Source organism: Babylonia areolata, chromosome 20 (genome assembly GCF_041734735.1).
Source record: "Babylonia areolata isolate BAREFJ2019XMU chromosome 20, ASM4173473v1, whole genome shotgun sequence".
In the NCBI taxonomy this organism is placed as follows: domain Eukaryota; kingdom Metazoa; phylum Mollusca; class Gastropoda; order Neogastropoda; family Buccinidae; genus Babylonia; species Babylonia areolata.
Window position 1 is genome coordinate 29112675 of NC_134895.1, and position 16082 is coordinate 29128756.

General features: G+C 38.4%; 1 protein-coding gene across 4 annotated transcripts in view; it reads right to left on the reverse strand.

Moving 5' to 3' along the window:
- The window catches only part of LOC143295379 (aminopeptidase O-like), a 203677-nt gene that overhangs the window by 166323 nt on the left and 21272 nt on the right, over nucleotides 1–16082 (reverse strand). The gene's annotated exons all lie outside the window — the stretch shown is intronic.

Consider the following 16082-nt stretch of genomic DNA (forward strand, 5'->3'; position numbering starts at 1 on the left):
AAAGGTGTGAATCCATTTACATAAATCTAAACCAAATCCACAGGCTTTTTAATACAGTGTTCATATATGATCAATTTAATGAGTCGAATGCTTTTTCGAAATCTATTAATACTAACAAGCCTGGATGATATTCAATTTCTACTTAATGCATAATGTCATACAGGGTTCTTATGTTATCACCAATATATCTACCTGGAATAAAACCTGTCTGATCTTCATGTATTAACTTTGGTAGAACTTTCTTGATTCTATTAGCTATGCATGCAGATCCTATCTTATAAGCGATGTTTAGCAACAAAATAGGTCTCCAGTTCTGTAAATATTCTCTTGGTTTATCTCCCTTTGGTAAACATGTAATTATCCCTTCTTTTTGTGAAACTGACAGTTCTCCCTTTTTAAAACCTTCATTGACTGATCTAACTACAAAGTCCCCTACGTCTTCCAGAAAATTTTATAGAAGTTTACAGTCATTCCATCTGTGCCTGGACTCATCGTTTTGCATTCTTCTTAGTGTTTCTGTGGCTTCCTGTTTTGTCAGAAGTCCTTCTAGTTGCTCTGATTCAAATTCATCCAGACTGGGCAAACTTTTACTGTAACTGTTAATGTCTATGTCTTTTACTTCCTGTTCTCTGTATAGGTCTTCATAATAAAGTCTCATTGCCTCTAAGATCTTGTCTGTTTCCGTCAAAATATTACCTTGAGGTGTAACTAATTTCAACATTTGTTTGCTTCCAAATGTCTTTTTTCCAGATTACAAAAATATTTAGTCACCTTTTCACCCTGAGATGCCAACCTTGCTTTCGACCTTAAAGCGATCCCTTCCAATTTTATTTTTCATAGCTGTACTAGTTCTTCTTTTTTCTCCTGCAATTCTCTGGCTAAACTATGTGTATCTATTTCTTTATCGATTCGCTGTATTTCTTTTTCTAGTGTTTCCTCCTTTTCTATAAGCTGTCTTTTCTTTCTTATACCAAACAATATTGTTTTAGTTCTTATTTCCATTAATAATACATCCAGATAGAGTTGATCGCTTATGGTTAACTGAAATTTATTATTAGGTATCTTGCCTAAGTTTTCTCTTGCATACGGTAACACTGCATATTGGTCCTTTACTTTTTCTATTGTTCTTTCACTAACTCTACATATTCGTTGCCCCTAAATAAAGATGAATTAAATTTCCAACATGTTTTTCTTCTGGGTTCTGTGTTAAATTGTAGATCAACTGTAATTAAAGATATGGTCACTTCTGTAACCATAAGTGATATCTGCATCCTTAACGTTGGTGATCCAATTGCCAGACAATAAAAAGAAATCAAGACGGCTTTGTTGTAAAGGGGTTGGTCTCCTCTAGGTGTATCTTAAAACTTTATTATTTAATTCTCTCCATATATCTACTAACTGTAAGTCATCCATCATCTTTATTACTGTTTCTTGTGCAGCCATATTGTTTACACGTTTATAGTTGAAATAGTCTAAGCTAGGATTCATAACTAAGTTCCAAACGCCTCCTATTATTACATTCTGAATAGCTTGTTCTTCAATTTTTGTCCGAATCTCTTCAAAAAACACAGGGACGTCTCTGTTAGGTCCATACACACTGACCAAAAGAATTTCCATGTTAGATATTTTTTACATCAGAAATATGTAATTACCCTGAATGTCTGTAATCATTTTTTGTATTTGTATTTGAAACTCAAAGTTATTATTTGACAGAATAGCTACCCCTCCTGATCTAGAATTATTCGACGAAAAAACACATTCATAACCCCATTCTGTCCTGATCTGTCTGTCCATCTTCTTAGTAAAATGTGTGTCTGTATGTTTTAAATGTTACACTTGAATAAAAAGTATACCGTATATTGCTTTTGTCTTAAATACTGTAAGATGTCTTTCCTTTTCTGAAAATTTCCCAACCCCTGGCAGTTTAGAGATGATATCTTAAGGTTACGCATTGACAAATGGTATTTTTGGTCTGTATACATCCCACCCCCTTTCTTCCAGAGAATCACCATGATTTTCACCCATAACATATTCTTCTGTTAAACAAACATAGAAATGATGAATGTGTATACTAATATCAATTAGCTGAGCAAAAGGAAACAAAAAATATTCATCCATTTGTGAGAAGTAGAGACTAAGACAGAAAAGTGAATTACATACAGACAAGTAACAATTATTGAAAAAAGAAAATGACACCATAGTACAAAAATTTTTTTTTTTTTTTAAAGGTAACAATTTGATTGACTAGCGCAAGCGAGTGATGGGCACAAAAAAACAACAAAAAACAAAAACACAATGTATAGTAAGAGTTATACAAAGGGGCATAGCATCAACATCTACACACTATCATTGTTGCCCATAACCGAGCTGACTGCACAGAGCCAAACCAGGGTGACATTGTTTTTGATTCCGTAGAATCCGAAAAGTACAGAAAAAAAAGGTTTACTAGTACAGTCATATTCCTGCATGAAGGCTTAGGATTTTTTTCCCCATCAATTGTTCCCCATCGAGTATAAAAAAAAAAAAAAAAAAAAAAAATGGATCATATGTGATGCACACACATATATAAAGCCAAGAGTACAGAGAGAAAAAAATGACATGCATATCCACCAAACACCAGCATCCAAGGTTAAATGTAGGAAAGGTGCTGGTGGTGGAAGTGGAGACATGTCCACAACCCCTCTATCGCTGTTTTTTATTTTCTTTTTCTTTTTTCTCCTTTCTCTCTTCCTCTCCCCTATGTGTGTGTGTGTGTGTGTGTGTGTGTGTGTGTGTGTGTGTGTGTGTGTGTGTGTGTGTGTTTGTGATCTTTTTTCCTCCGCTTCATAATCCAAATCATCAATGAGGAGGTGGGGGTGGGGCTATCTGGCGACAACAACAACAACAAAAAAGAAGAGAGACTCTCCCCTTAATGCCCTGCTTAACTGAATGCTTATTTGAAGGCTTGTGCCACATAATTTGGAAAGTCACATCTGTATGGACAACCAAATTGCACTGGTTGACAGAGGGCAAATATTACATTAAGCCAATGACTTTTACACTACTGTAATTATCACAGCTGCATTTCAAATACATTAACAATAAATACATTCTCACATGCAAATTTTCTGTTAGACGTAAAAAAAAAAGTAACAGATAGATGAATAATAAATAGATATACACACAAAATTTCACATCATAATGTTTTCTTTTCCGTTTTCCTCTCTCATTTTTTGCATGCAAACCACTGACTCTTCATTCCTTGTGAACTCATCACTCATAAGGGGAAAAAAATGTTCACCTAAGTGCAAAGCTTCACATTTATTTTCCACTTCTTTCTCCTTTTCTTCTCCTTGCTCGTGTAGCTCACATACTGTTCTCTCTCCCCCCTCCTTGTGTGTGTGTGCGTGTGTGTGTGTGTGTGTATGCGTGTGTGTGTGTGTGTGTGTGTGTGTGTGTGTGTGTGTGTGTGCATGTGCACGCGTGCGTGTATGTGTCAGTCACAAACTTTCCGCTCATTGTGAACTCTCGTCTCTTTTTTTTTTCCTTCCCATTTCCTTCTCCTTCTTTCCCTCTTCTTGCCATGTTTACAGAATCTGTGGCTAAATGTCTTAATAATTATGACTGCTGATCGAAACATTTTTACCCATTAGAAAATCTGGTAACAGTAAATCGTTTTAAAAAATCGTTTTTAATATACTGACAAATACTCATAAATATACACTCATTTTGTTGTTTACGTGAACTCCAAATTTCATACTTTTTATATTACACGACATAAACAAAAACATACTTGATTGGAGGCTGTAACATGCTTTTTTGATTCTGTAAAAGTGAGTTTTACACTAAAAATCAATTTTTATCATAGATAATTTTATATAGCAATCTCTTTAATCTAAAAATTATGAGAGAGAAAAATGCTGGCTATGGGCGCTGACACACAGGTCAGTAACAGGTGTAATGCTGTGTTGTACCCATCCAACGTCATCTCCATCTGGAAAGGTGTGAAATGTTCCCCTATCCTGCATGAACATTACCAGGACATCATCCTCTCTGCACTAAAGAACCCGTAAAAAAGGCATAATTTGTGTAAATACACAAAATCGAGATGTACAAATTTCTGTTGCAACGCACAAAATGCTTCTGCAGAATCCAACAAATATGTTTCACAATAAAGATACATTATTATCTGTTTGCCTTTTGGTTTCTTTCCTTGTTCATCATGTCCATTTTTTTCATTGATGTTTCTCCCTGAATGAGTCATGAAACTGAGCTTTTTCTTTTCAATTTGGGGCTCTCTGTCACCTTTTGCCTTGTTTCACGTGTAGACCTTTCAATCATCTGTGTGATGACCTCCACTTTCTTGTCCCTGTCTTGTGGCACTGATTTATTGGCCCTGCTGACAACTTTGTTCAGTGTGGAATGGAGGTTACATGCAGGGTTAGCAGAGTCAGAAATGGACACTCCTGCAACCCAGGTCACTTGTTCAGAAGAATGTTTGTCAGTAGATACAGCCTTAAGGGTGAATTTCTTTCTTTCCTCTCTTTTGCTGCTGCTTCTACCTTTTTCTTGGCTTACAATTCTGCCCCCCATTCATTCATGACTGCTCTCTCTTCTGGATATGCTTTTGCTCTTTGGTTGGGCCCTTATTTTCTTATCCCTCATCAGTTTGGTCATTTTCAAGGCACTAATAATCATAATAGATAGTACTCATATGGCGCAAACTCCCCTTAGCATCTTACATGAAAAAATACACATACAATAGTGGATAACATACCTCTGCATATCAAAAAAACAACACACACATATGTGTATCTATACACCAAGACAATATTACAAAATGCAGATATGAACACACACACACACACACACACACACACACACACACACACACACAAAATACTTTACACACCCACTCACACACTGGCGCACACACATGCACTCATGCTCATGCACACACAAACACCCACCCACAGACACACATACACTACATGTTTTCAGTGAAGGGTAAAGTGGGGTGGGTAGGAGGAGGAAGAATGCAGATAATTAGCTAAGCTTCATCACACCAAAAGGCCCGTTTCAACAGGTGGGATTTCAAATATTTCTTAAAGAGGACAGCACTGGAAATTGCCGGAGATCCAGAGGAAGAAGATTTCAGACAGAATGTGATTGATACTGAAAGGCCCTTTGGCCAAATGCCTTTGAAGAAGTTTTAGGGATTTGAATGAGCTTTTCAACAGAAATCATAAGTAAACGGGAAGGGGTGTAATTATAAAGCATTACTCTTGGCCCAGTATTTTTGCTGTTTTCTTCTTCTCTGACAGATCTGCTAAAAAAGATTTTCTTTGTCTCAGTCCTGACCAACTAGCAGAAGTGGAATTACCTTGACCTACTTTTTGTTCATCGATATTCATGTGTGAGTGAAATAATGCATGAATTGTAAAACAGGTGCGCGCACACAGACAGACAGACACACACAAATATACATGAGGGACAGAGAGAGAGAGAGAAAGAGAGAGTACTAAACTCTGAAATAATGACTTAGGCCAATGACAATAGAACAGAATAAAAAAGAATATGTCTTTATTACCTGGTGTACTGGGGCCACAAGGAATATTGGGGGGACAGTACATTGTGGAGTGATGGTCTAGAGGTAATGCATCCGCCTAGGAAGTGACAGAATCTGAGCGCGCTGGTTCAAATCATGGCTCAGCCGCTGATATTTTCTCCCCCTCCACTAGACCTTGAGTGGTGGTCTGGACGCTTGTCAGCAGCATGCACTTAGCGCACATAAAAGAATCCACAGCAACAAAAGGGTTGTTCCTGGCAAAATTATGTAGAAAAATCCACTTCGATAGGAAAAACAAATAAAAAAACTGCATGCAGGAAATAATTTTTAAAAATGGGTGTCGCTGTAGTGTAGCGATGCGCTCTCCCTGGGGAGAGCAGCCCGAATTTCACACAGAGAAATCTGTTGTGATTAAAAGATATACAAATACAAATGCAAATAAAAAGGTACCACCATACCCATATACAAATACTGATACAGTAGAATTCTGACACATGTGCACATCAATATAAGTACTTGTGCATGCACACTTACATGCACATGTGCACACTCACACTCACAAACACACGCACACACACACATGTTTGAACATAAGCTGCACATAACTCATTACATACGGATGGGGCTGATGACTAGACATTCAGGTAAATGGTTGTTGGTTGCACAGTTCTCTTTAAACATACTGGGTTCATTCGAGAGACAGGGCATTACTGACTGCTTTGGGGAAAAAGCTGTTAGTGAAGTAATGGTTTGGGTCCTAATACTGCTGTACCGACAACTCGAGGGGAGCGTCTTGAACATCCCCAAAGCTGGATGTGAATCATCCTGGCTGATTGATTTTGCTTTTTTGAATAGCCGCTTATGATATATGTCAACCAGAGAAGGTAGATCAGCCTAAGTAATTGTCACAACCCGTAAGGGGTTGCCCATGAACCCCCACCCCTTCCCAGACTAGCTAACGTCCCGACAACACAAACACAGAGACACAGAAGAGTTCAGCTCGTTGCTTTACTGAGGTGATGCAAAAATACATAACTAAATACACGCCACAAAACAAGGCATTACAAACCAAAAAATAACCTTTGTCTAAACACAGCACAATTCTACAAGTTACAGTCAACCTGCAGCACCAGTGCTGCTCAACCCCACTGCCAGAGTTCAAACTCGTGCTGACAGCCGAAAACGGACACTCGTAGCTTGATGGCTGAAGCTGGTCGGCCAGAGGGACAGTGGAAAGGTGGAAAAGGGGTAGATGGAAGTATGGAGTGGGAGCGGGAGTGGGAACGGGAGTGAGGAAGTTTCCACGTTTGTGTTCTGGGGACCCGTCGAAGGCAGCGGCACGAAGGGGAAGAAACACCGGAAAAACCTGTAACACCCCATTGGCTCTGTAGACTGGTTTTTTAAACCAGTTGTAAAAGTATACCCCACCCCCCTTGTCTTCCTTAAGCAATATACATTGCGCTAAACAAGGCAATAACAATATTCAAGTTTCAATGATACTAGTTCTGAATAATTGAAACGGCACCAGTCAGGCTATATCACATTTCCAAAAACAAATTTGAAACAATCTGAGCTGAATATTATTATGGCAAAAATGTTACACCTAAACACAACAAATTTACTAATTCGCCCCTATATTTAGAAGTAAAAGAATACTGTATTTAAAAGATATCCACTAAAAAAAATCACACTAACCTTACAAACAACCTAAACCTCACTCTTAATCACAAGTCACATCACTAAATGTTACGACAAACACAGACTCCCTCACCTGTCACCAGGCACGTCACTGGCCCAGAGTGAAACAGACTAATTCAGAAGAAGGGGTGACAAAGGGAAACGCCCCCACTACTTCGTCGACGGCGCCCTACAGCACGCACGCTGGAACGGCGACCCGTCTCTCTGCGAAGCTTGGCGTCAACAGCCCAGAGAAATCTCTCTCTCCTAACCAGATTGACTCCTGAACTCGCTCAGAGTTCGAAAAAAAAAACCGTTCAGGAGAAGGGACATGCCACACGTGCAAAAGCACGAAGGAGAGAGGGAGGTGAAGGAGAGGGATGGAAAGAGGGGGAGAATGGAGAGAGAGGAAAAGAAAGGGGAGAGAGGAGGAGAAGGGAGAGAGAGAGGGGGGAAAGAAGGGAGAGAGAAAGGGGGAAAAGAGAAGGGGAAAAAAAAATGTAGACAGGCATGCACGCAGATCGCCCACGAGCCGTGACAGTAATCTTGGTGGCAGTTTTCACGATTCTGTTCAGAGCTGTGATTTCTGCTTCAGAAATGTTTCTGTAACAAACAGTAAAAGCAAAGATTAATAATGACAGCTCTGTAGGTATGAACCATGATTTCTTTTTTAATTCCAAACTTTTTGAGGCACTGAAGAAAGTACACATGCTGTTGTGCTTTCACAACAATTTTTTCCATATTTTTCTCCCATTTCAAATCATTAGAAATGATCAGTCCAAAAAATCCTAACTCACTAATGATCTCTACTTGCTTGTCTTTAAGCACTAGGCTGCCTATATGACGAGATAACTCGTCATTGCAAGCATGTATGCTTTGCTGCCACAATGACGAGATAACTCGTCATCAAAATATTTTGACTTTTCCCTGGTTTGCATTCAGTTCGTTGTCAAAAATGCTGGTCACTTTAGCTTGGGGAATCTTTGTAGATTCTATTCATAGCTAGAAGCACCATCTACGTCATGAGGCAGTCCTTTATTTGAACGTTTTGGTTGAGTCACTGTCACAGTGTTTTGCCTGGCTCCTTTCCTCGCTTGCTCAACAAAATGTCGGACTGACGCCGTGTTCAAGACATGTGACCGTGGCAAACTAAATCAACCAAGATTGCTTTCTTTAGCTGATGCTCAGAAAGAATTGAAGCGTAAATTCAAAGGAGAAGACAGTGATGAACATTTATAGGACGATTTGATAGAAAATAAAGGGAGCAATCAAGCGAGTGGCCAAGATACGACTATCAGTTAAGTGATGCCGGCTGAACAGCTTGTAGCAAATGACAGAAACTAACCAAACTATTAGCAGGACACAGTGTGAGCGATTTTCTTGGCACTCAGCCAACGCGGTCAGATGAGAACTGGATAAAATGACCATGTGAGAGGGGTGAAGATGAGGGGGGTGGAGACTGAGGGGGCATGGCCTCACATCCATATTATCACTTGGAGAAGTCACATTGCACTGTGTATCTATCTCTTTAAAAAAATATATTGTGGTTGTTCTAGTATGATTCTGTGTGTGCAGATAGCCATTTGTCCACAAAATATATTTTAGCGCAAATTACCTGACTAATGTTTGTAATGAACAAACTGAAAATGTGACAAAAAACAAAACACTGATTTCAAAACAACAGCATGTCACTAAAAATACATAAAATGGGAAAACATTATGTGTTTTGTATTCTTTATTCATTTACCTTTCAGAAAATATGTATTTTATGGGTCTTTCTCAAATAACAAAGAGCACTGAATTTTTTGAAAATTTATACCCATTTTTTGTGAAAAAAAACCTGGCAAATAGATTTCATTTAAATCTTATTTTCCTGGCAGCGAAAGGGTTAATGACAAGTGGTATGGGGTCAAACTTGGTCCTCCTGAAATCTAAAATCAATTCTTTTGATTTGGATATGTTGAATTCTAAGTTGATCTGATCACATCAGCTGACAAGTTTTAGTACTTCTTCCCTGTTATTTTGACTCATCACTGTTCGTAATCAGCCCTTCTAGAGTAGTATCAATGGCAAATCTGAGTGACTATAAGACATCAGTTGACGTCCTGCAAAAGGTGTTGCAATAGTGCCTATACGATGTCCACTGAGTTCCTGCATATGTTCTGATTTTTCCCCCATTTGAGTTTGGATCAATGCACATGAACAGACTCTGAACAGTTAACTTGATGTGTCTGGATTATACAAGTACTATCTAAATGAGCTTACATCAGGTAGAAGACCCTTTTCTACTCGATAATGATTTGCTAACTGAACCACATGGAACGCATGTGGAAAGGGAGTTGCATCATATGCCAAAAAAAAAGGCATTGAAAACTTTGTCCAGTGAAGAAAGTGGTCCCAGTCAATGGATTTACACAATTTTGAAAGCTGTGCTTATGATTAATCATTATGGATAGCTATAGCAATGGAGAAGGATCTTTCTTGTGTGATAATTGGTTTGAACACGAAGGTGAATGACAACAACAGTGATGAAACTGACAGTCCATTTGACGGTAATTCAGTCCGTCTATCCAGTCAGACAGCGTTTTTGAGCAGGTGGCTGTGACTGACAATATGTGCAGCGAGAGTTGGAAGAGGGCGAGGAGAGGGAGAGGTGTAATGTAAGACAAAAAGTTGAATGCCAGCCAGAGGGTGTGAAGTGGGCGTGGCAGTTGGAGGCCAATGAACTCACATTTCAATGCATACTGCAGGAAATAGCTGCCAATGCTCCACGATTTTCATGAAACACAGGGTTGAACATGCACTGGACATAAAATACCTGCTTTCTGTTTTTAACGCTTTTTGTCACTGAATCAGATGTTGACTTGTTTGAAGAGGAGGCAGACACTTTCATTGGCCCATGTGCAACTTGGAGGGAGTGAATGTCATCAAAGAACTTCACCCTCTGACTTGGGAAAGCTCTTAGCTGTCAAAAAGCTCGCATGCTCAGTTTCTGAGAACATGGTTTGATTTTTTATGTTGACTGTACCCACATTTGCCATGGTTTGGACAGTCATTCACTCACAGGTCTACAAGAGGTGTGATTTGTTTTTTAAACTTGTAGCCAGTTTTGATTTCTTCAACAGGTATAATCTGACTATAGGCGAGCTATTTCCAGCTGTACTTTGTTTGTTTTCTTTATGGATGCCATTCTATTGAGGTGGAAACAGACTTTTTTGCTGCACAAAAATTATAATCTTTACTTCAAATGCCTGAACAGTTATCTACAATCAAATTGACTGGCGAAAAAAAGCTCAGGTTCCAAATCTACTTTTATTTTCTTTCACAAATATGTTTACTTTAATTCTGTATCTTCTATAGTTTTTGTACTAGAATTTAAATATATATATATATATATATATATATATATATATATATCACCCCCAAATCCTCAAAATTCCCTGGCAAGGGGAGAGCACTTTAAAAAAAATTCTCTGGCACTCAACTGGTTAACTATGGTGTTACATTCATCGTAAGTTGCACAGTCATGTGTAAAAAGTGAGTAAAAGAGTGTGGACAGAACACATCCTGGTGGGGTGCCTATGTTGAGAATACTGGTGGAAGAGGTGAGGTCACCAACTTTAAAAACTTACGGTCTGCATCTTAGAAAATCTAAGATCACAGAGCCCTCATCCACACACACACACACACATGCACACACATGCACAAACACACTCACACACCACTCACAGAAACACACACACACACACACACACACACACACACACACACACACATACACACACACACACACACACACAGTGACACAGGTGCAGTCACAGGATTGAGTTATGTTAAGCTAATGATAACATGAATTTATGATAACCTGTCCAAAGAAGTTTCGTCAACATCCTTCCTTTCCTGACTCTGTTCTGATCAATAGCACACCTGTTTCACTTTCTCCCTCTGTTCGCAGTCTTGGTGTAATCCTGGACCAGTCTCTTTCCTTCCAACAGCACATTTCGAATATCTGTAAAGTTGCCTATTTGGAACTGCGTAGAATCAGCTCTATCCGCCACTATCTCTCAACCGATGCAACCAAGACACTTGTATGCTCTCTGGTTCTCTCAAGATTGGATTACTGCAACTCTCTTTTGGCCGGCCTTCCCAAATACCTGTTAGACAGATTCCAAAGAATTCAGAATAACGCTGCCAGACTCATTTGCAGAGCTTCTAAATTTGACCATGTTTCTGCTCTCCTTCAGTCTCTCCACTGGTTGCCTGTTTCTGATCGAATAGACTATAAGCTATCCACTCTGACCTTTTCTGCAGTCAACGGATCTGGCCCCAAATATCTTTCTGAACTCATCCATATCTATACCCCGACTCGCCAGCTCCGTTCTTCCTCTGATACTCGACTTCTCAGGATACCTCACGTCAGAAGTAAGACCTATGGACACAGATCGTTTTCTTTTCAATCGCCAAAGACGTGGAACAAGCTCCCTGATAACCTCCGTCATTCTGATTCCCTCGCATCTTTTAAATCTCGTCTCAAAACTCACCTTTTCCCTCAGCAATAAGTTCAATTGTGGCAGGTCCACAACTACATGCATGAATATGAATGTGTATTGTGTGTGCGTGTGTCTATGTAAGTTTGTGCCTGCCTATGTGTGCGTATGTGTTAGGGTAGCTGTTAGATACACATGTATGTTAAAATGTATGTATGCAGTGTGTGTGTGTGTGTGTGTGTGTGTGTGTGTGTGTGTGTGTGTGTGTGTGTGTGTGCGTGCGTGTGTGTGTGTGTGTGTGTGTGGTCACATTTTGGTGTGTGTATGTAACATAGATGTAATGTTTTATGTTATCAAAAGCGTTTTTGTAAAGCACCTAGAGCAGATTTCTGGATAGTGTGCTATATAAGTATCCATTATTATTTTTATGTATCTGTGCTGACGATATTGCTGTGTTTATTAGGATCAAAGTGATTTCAAAATGTAACTTCAGTTTGATCATTCTTTCCAAATAAGTAAAAGGCAGAATGATCCTGATAAAGAAGAGATTATGGCATTTCACTGTTGTGTGTGGTGCAAGACACTGAGGTGCCAGAAACTTTGGTGTTCAAGAAATGCATGGCAGCGAACTGCTTTCATACATTGAAACACAGACCTAATACTGAACAATGTCATACACCAGTGATTCTGTCATCCATGTGAACGTAGATCTGTTGTGTCTATTGTTGCCATGCACTTCATGTCATCAATCGATACGTTGTCTTATTGTTGCATTACCATGGACATAATGCCAGTCAAAATTAGTGAAAGCCAGAAGCGAATCTGCAGACTCTTAAAGAACTTTTCGTTTAAAATTGTTTAAACACAAAGCAGATATGGTAAAAAAAAAATTTTAAAAAAGAAAATCGATCAGGAAACAGTTGGCATGTCCATTAATTCTTTCAAGGGCAAGTAGGTAATGGAAAATTTGACAATAACACCAGTCATGCATGAGTCCATAAGCTTCTATTTATAGCTTCCATTCAGAAACTGTTGTTTAACATATGCAGATGATTTGCATTACAAGAAAAACACACAAATAAACTTTTTTGTAGAGCGTGTTAACAACCTGATGGAGACTTGCAAAATAAGTACCCATAAGCATGTCTTAGATTTTGCCACCATTTTTGAAGAAATATAAGCAAACAAAAAATCACAAAAAACAGTAAGTCTTTTTCCTCTTTTTTTTTTTTTTTTTTTTTCACCAAACTGCTTTATTCTATTTACCAAATGATTAATATATACTGTGAAACAGACGAAGTACACCATCACATAATGAATATTGTGCAAATCTGTTAGAGTGGAGCACCTTGACTCAGCCCAATGTTCCAGTATTGTAGAACTAAGCATATATATATATATAAATAATCCTCTCCTTTCACTATTTTAACCTTCCCCAGCCAAGTCAGGTACCCATTCACACCTGGGCGGATTTAGGAAAAACAGAGCAAAGTGCCTTTCCCAAGAACACAACACCAGGGTGAAATGGGAGATCGAACCCTGACCACTGGATCAGGGGTCAATGCCTTACTGATTCTGCCAGGGCACCTCTACAAACGTATAATATATGTAAAAAAAATAAGAGAAATTGCTTTATTATGCCAAATGTTTGCCTATCAAAGTCTGACCCAACCCTGATCTCTTATGTTGTGCCACAAGGCTCTGTCTTGGGCCCTATTCTGTTTGTTCTGTACACTCTTTCTGATGTCATTTCTGGTCATTCTATTCTTTACCACTCTTTTGCTGATGACACTCAGATACAAACGTCTGCAGAAACTAACCAAATAGTCTGATTCAGTCAATGCAAGACTGCATTCTTGATGTTAAACCCTGGATGAAATTCAACAAAGTTAAATGACAAAACTGAAACTATCAAATCAAATCAAATCAAAAACACTTTATTAATCCACATGGAAATCAACTTCTGCAATCATAGGCTCGTTGTAAACACCAACAAAAAATGATCATGCGCAACATGAAAAGAGATTAAAATTAGTCAAATAAGAATTCCCAATAGCTGACAATAGACTAACCCCACCCCCCACTCTCCCACATACTCATGTTAAGACAATAGGGTATTGCTCAACATTTACAAATGAAAACATCCAACAAACACACACATGCATGCACGCGCACGCGCCTGTGCGTGCGCACACACACACACACACACATTATTATTATTATTTCCACTTTAAGATCATCCACATCTGTCTCTTTCCCTGCCTCTATTGTGGTTGGTGATGTCAGAGTTCAGTTTTCTAAATCAGAAAGGAACCTTGGAGGCATTCTTGACTGAAACCTCAGTATACATGCTCATGTAGTCAATCTGATACACACAGTCAATTATGAACTTCATCTGATTAACTCCATCCATCAGTACCTTTCTGTTGAAACTACAAAAACTCTTGTTTCTGCTTTTGTGCTTTCATGAATCAACTACTGTAATTCTCTTCTCACAGGCTGTTCATGTAATCTTCTTCAGCAAATTCAAAAATTTCGAAACAATACTGCCTGTCTGACTATAAGAGTTCCACATACTGATTACGTTTCACCTCTGTACTCTACACTGGCTCCCCACTGAAGCGAGAATTAACCCCTTGCCTGCCTTGGGACGTGAGACTTACATCCCTTTTGATGCACTGTTATATACCTGTAGGATATAACTCTCTCATCCAATTTTCATCAGCAGTTCACAGTTGATATTTAAATGGAATCGACTTACTTTGTTTCTCCCTGTCCTCTAGAATATTTGAAGATTGTTCACATCCCTTGGACATGTACATTCTGCACTGTATGACTCAGAGGCAGTAGGAAATTCCCAAGTCACTTGTAGACATGGCTGGTCAAAATTGTGTTGTCCAGCAAAGATCAATCTGGGCTTATTTTTTTTATGGTTGACAGCTTAAGAAGTGGCTCAGGAATTACTGAAAGATATGAATAGTGAGGAAGAAAACCTGTGTAGTGGTGAGGGCGATGATTCAGGTGCAGATCTGAATAATGATAACTGTCACAGCCCACTTCTTTTTTTTTTTTTTTTCTTTTTTTTTTTTCAACAATTTTTTAATTCCCCATCATTCACCCATCCATTCCACAAATCTTACATTCATTCATCAACATCTTTCTGCTGTGGTCATTATACAGGGTTACCTGCAAATGGACAGGAAAAGAGAAATGAAAAGTGTCATGGAAACATGCAACAATGTTGTCAATGACATGATGTTGTAAAATGCATAGAGCTTCAAGAATATGCGCTGTAGTGAAACATCTTAATAAATACATAAACAAATAAGTAAATAAATAAACATTTCTTCAGAAAATACGGATAAATTATGTGACGGATGTCTTCACATTCTTTTTTTAAAAAAAAAGCTATATCAATGTATTACTGATTTTTTTTTTTTTTTTTTTTTTTAGCCTCTATTCATTTTTTTAAACTATGCAGCTTTTTTTTTCCCAACAAAGTGAGTTGTATTTATAGATTCTGAACAAGCAAGGCAATATAAGGTTTAACGAAACAAAAATCTAGGTCGTAAAAATCATAGTCTGCGAAACGAATAAGACATGGAGGTGGACACATCATTTGACAACTTGCACAGCTCAAAGTGAGCACGTGAAAACGGAGAATTACGGCCCTGATGAGACACACAACACTGACACGAATACCTTGACCTTCACAAAGAGACATGTGTGAACTCACATAAAATTGTCGTCATTTTGCTTGCGACGCACCTTACTTGAAGACGCACATCGTGTAGATCAATTAAAGCAAAAAGACCCTCGAATACACATTGGTCTTTTGACTAATTTCTATCAGTAAGGAAAACTTGTGTTTTCTCCCCTATTCATATGTAGTTATTTGTTATTATCGTTACCGTTGGGGTTTTTTTGTGAGTTTTTTTGGGGTTTTTTTGGGGGGGTTGGGGGGGTGTGGGGGTCCCTTTTTTTCTTTTCCTTTAAAATACTTTTTTCTTTGTGCTCTGCACATGGCTTTCTTCACTGACTGAAAAAGAAAAGAAAAAAAAAAAAAAGAACAACAACAACCAAAAAAAAAAAAAAAAAAAAAAAATCATACTAATCATACTAATAATGACAGTAATATTGATGATAGCAGAGCAAAACATTCAAATAGAAAAGAACATTTTGTGTGATGAAGAAAAAGGAGATAGGAATAGTCCCATTCATGCTTCTCTTGTGTGTGGGTTTTCTAATGATGGACATTTGTTGCGAGGTTTAATATTCTGCATGTGCATACGTATGTCTGGGTTTCTTTATGCACTAGTGTGCATTGTATGTGACATTTTCACCCAATTCTTTCTCAAAAGACAATGATG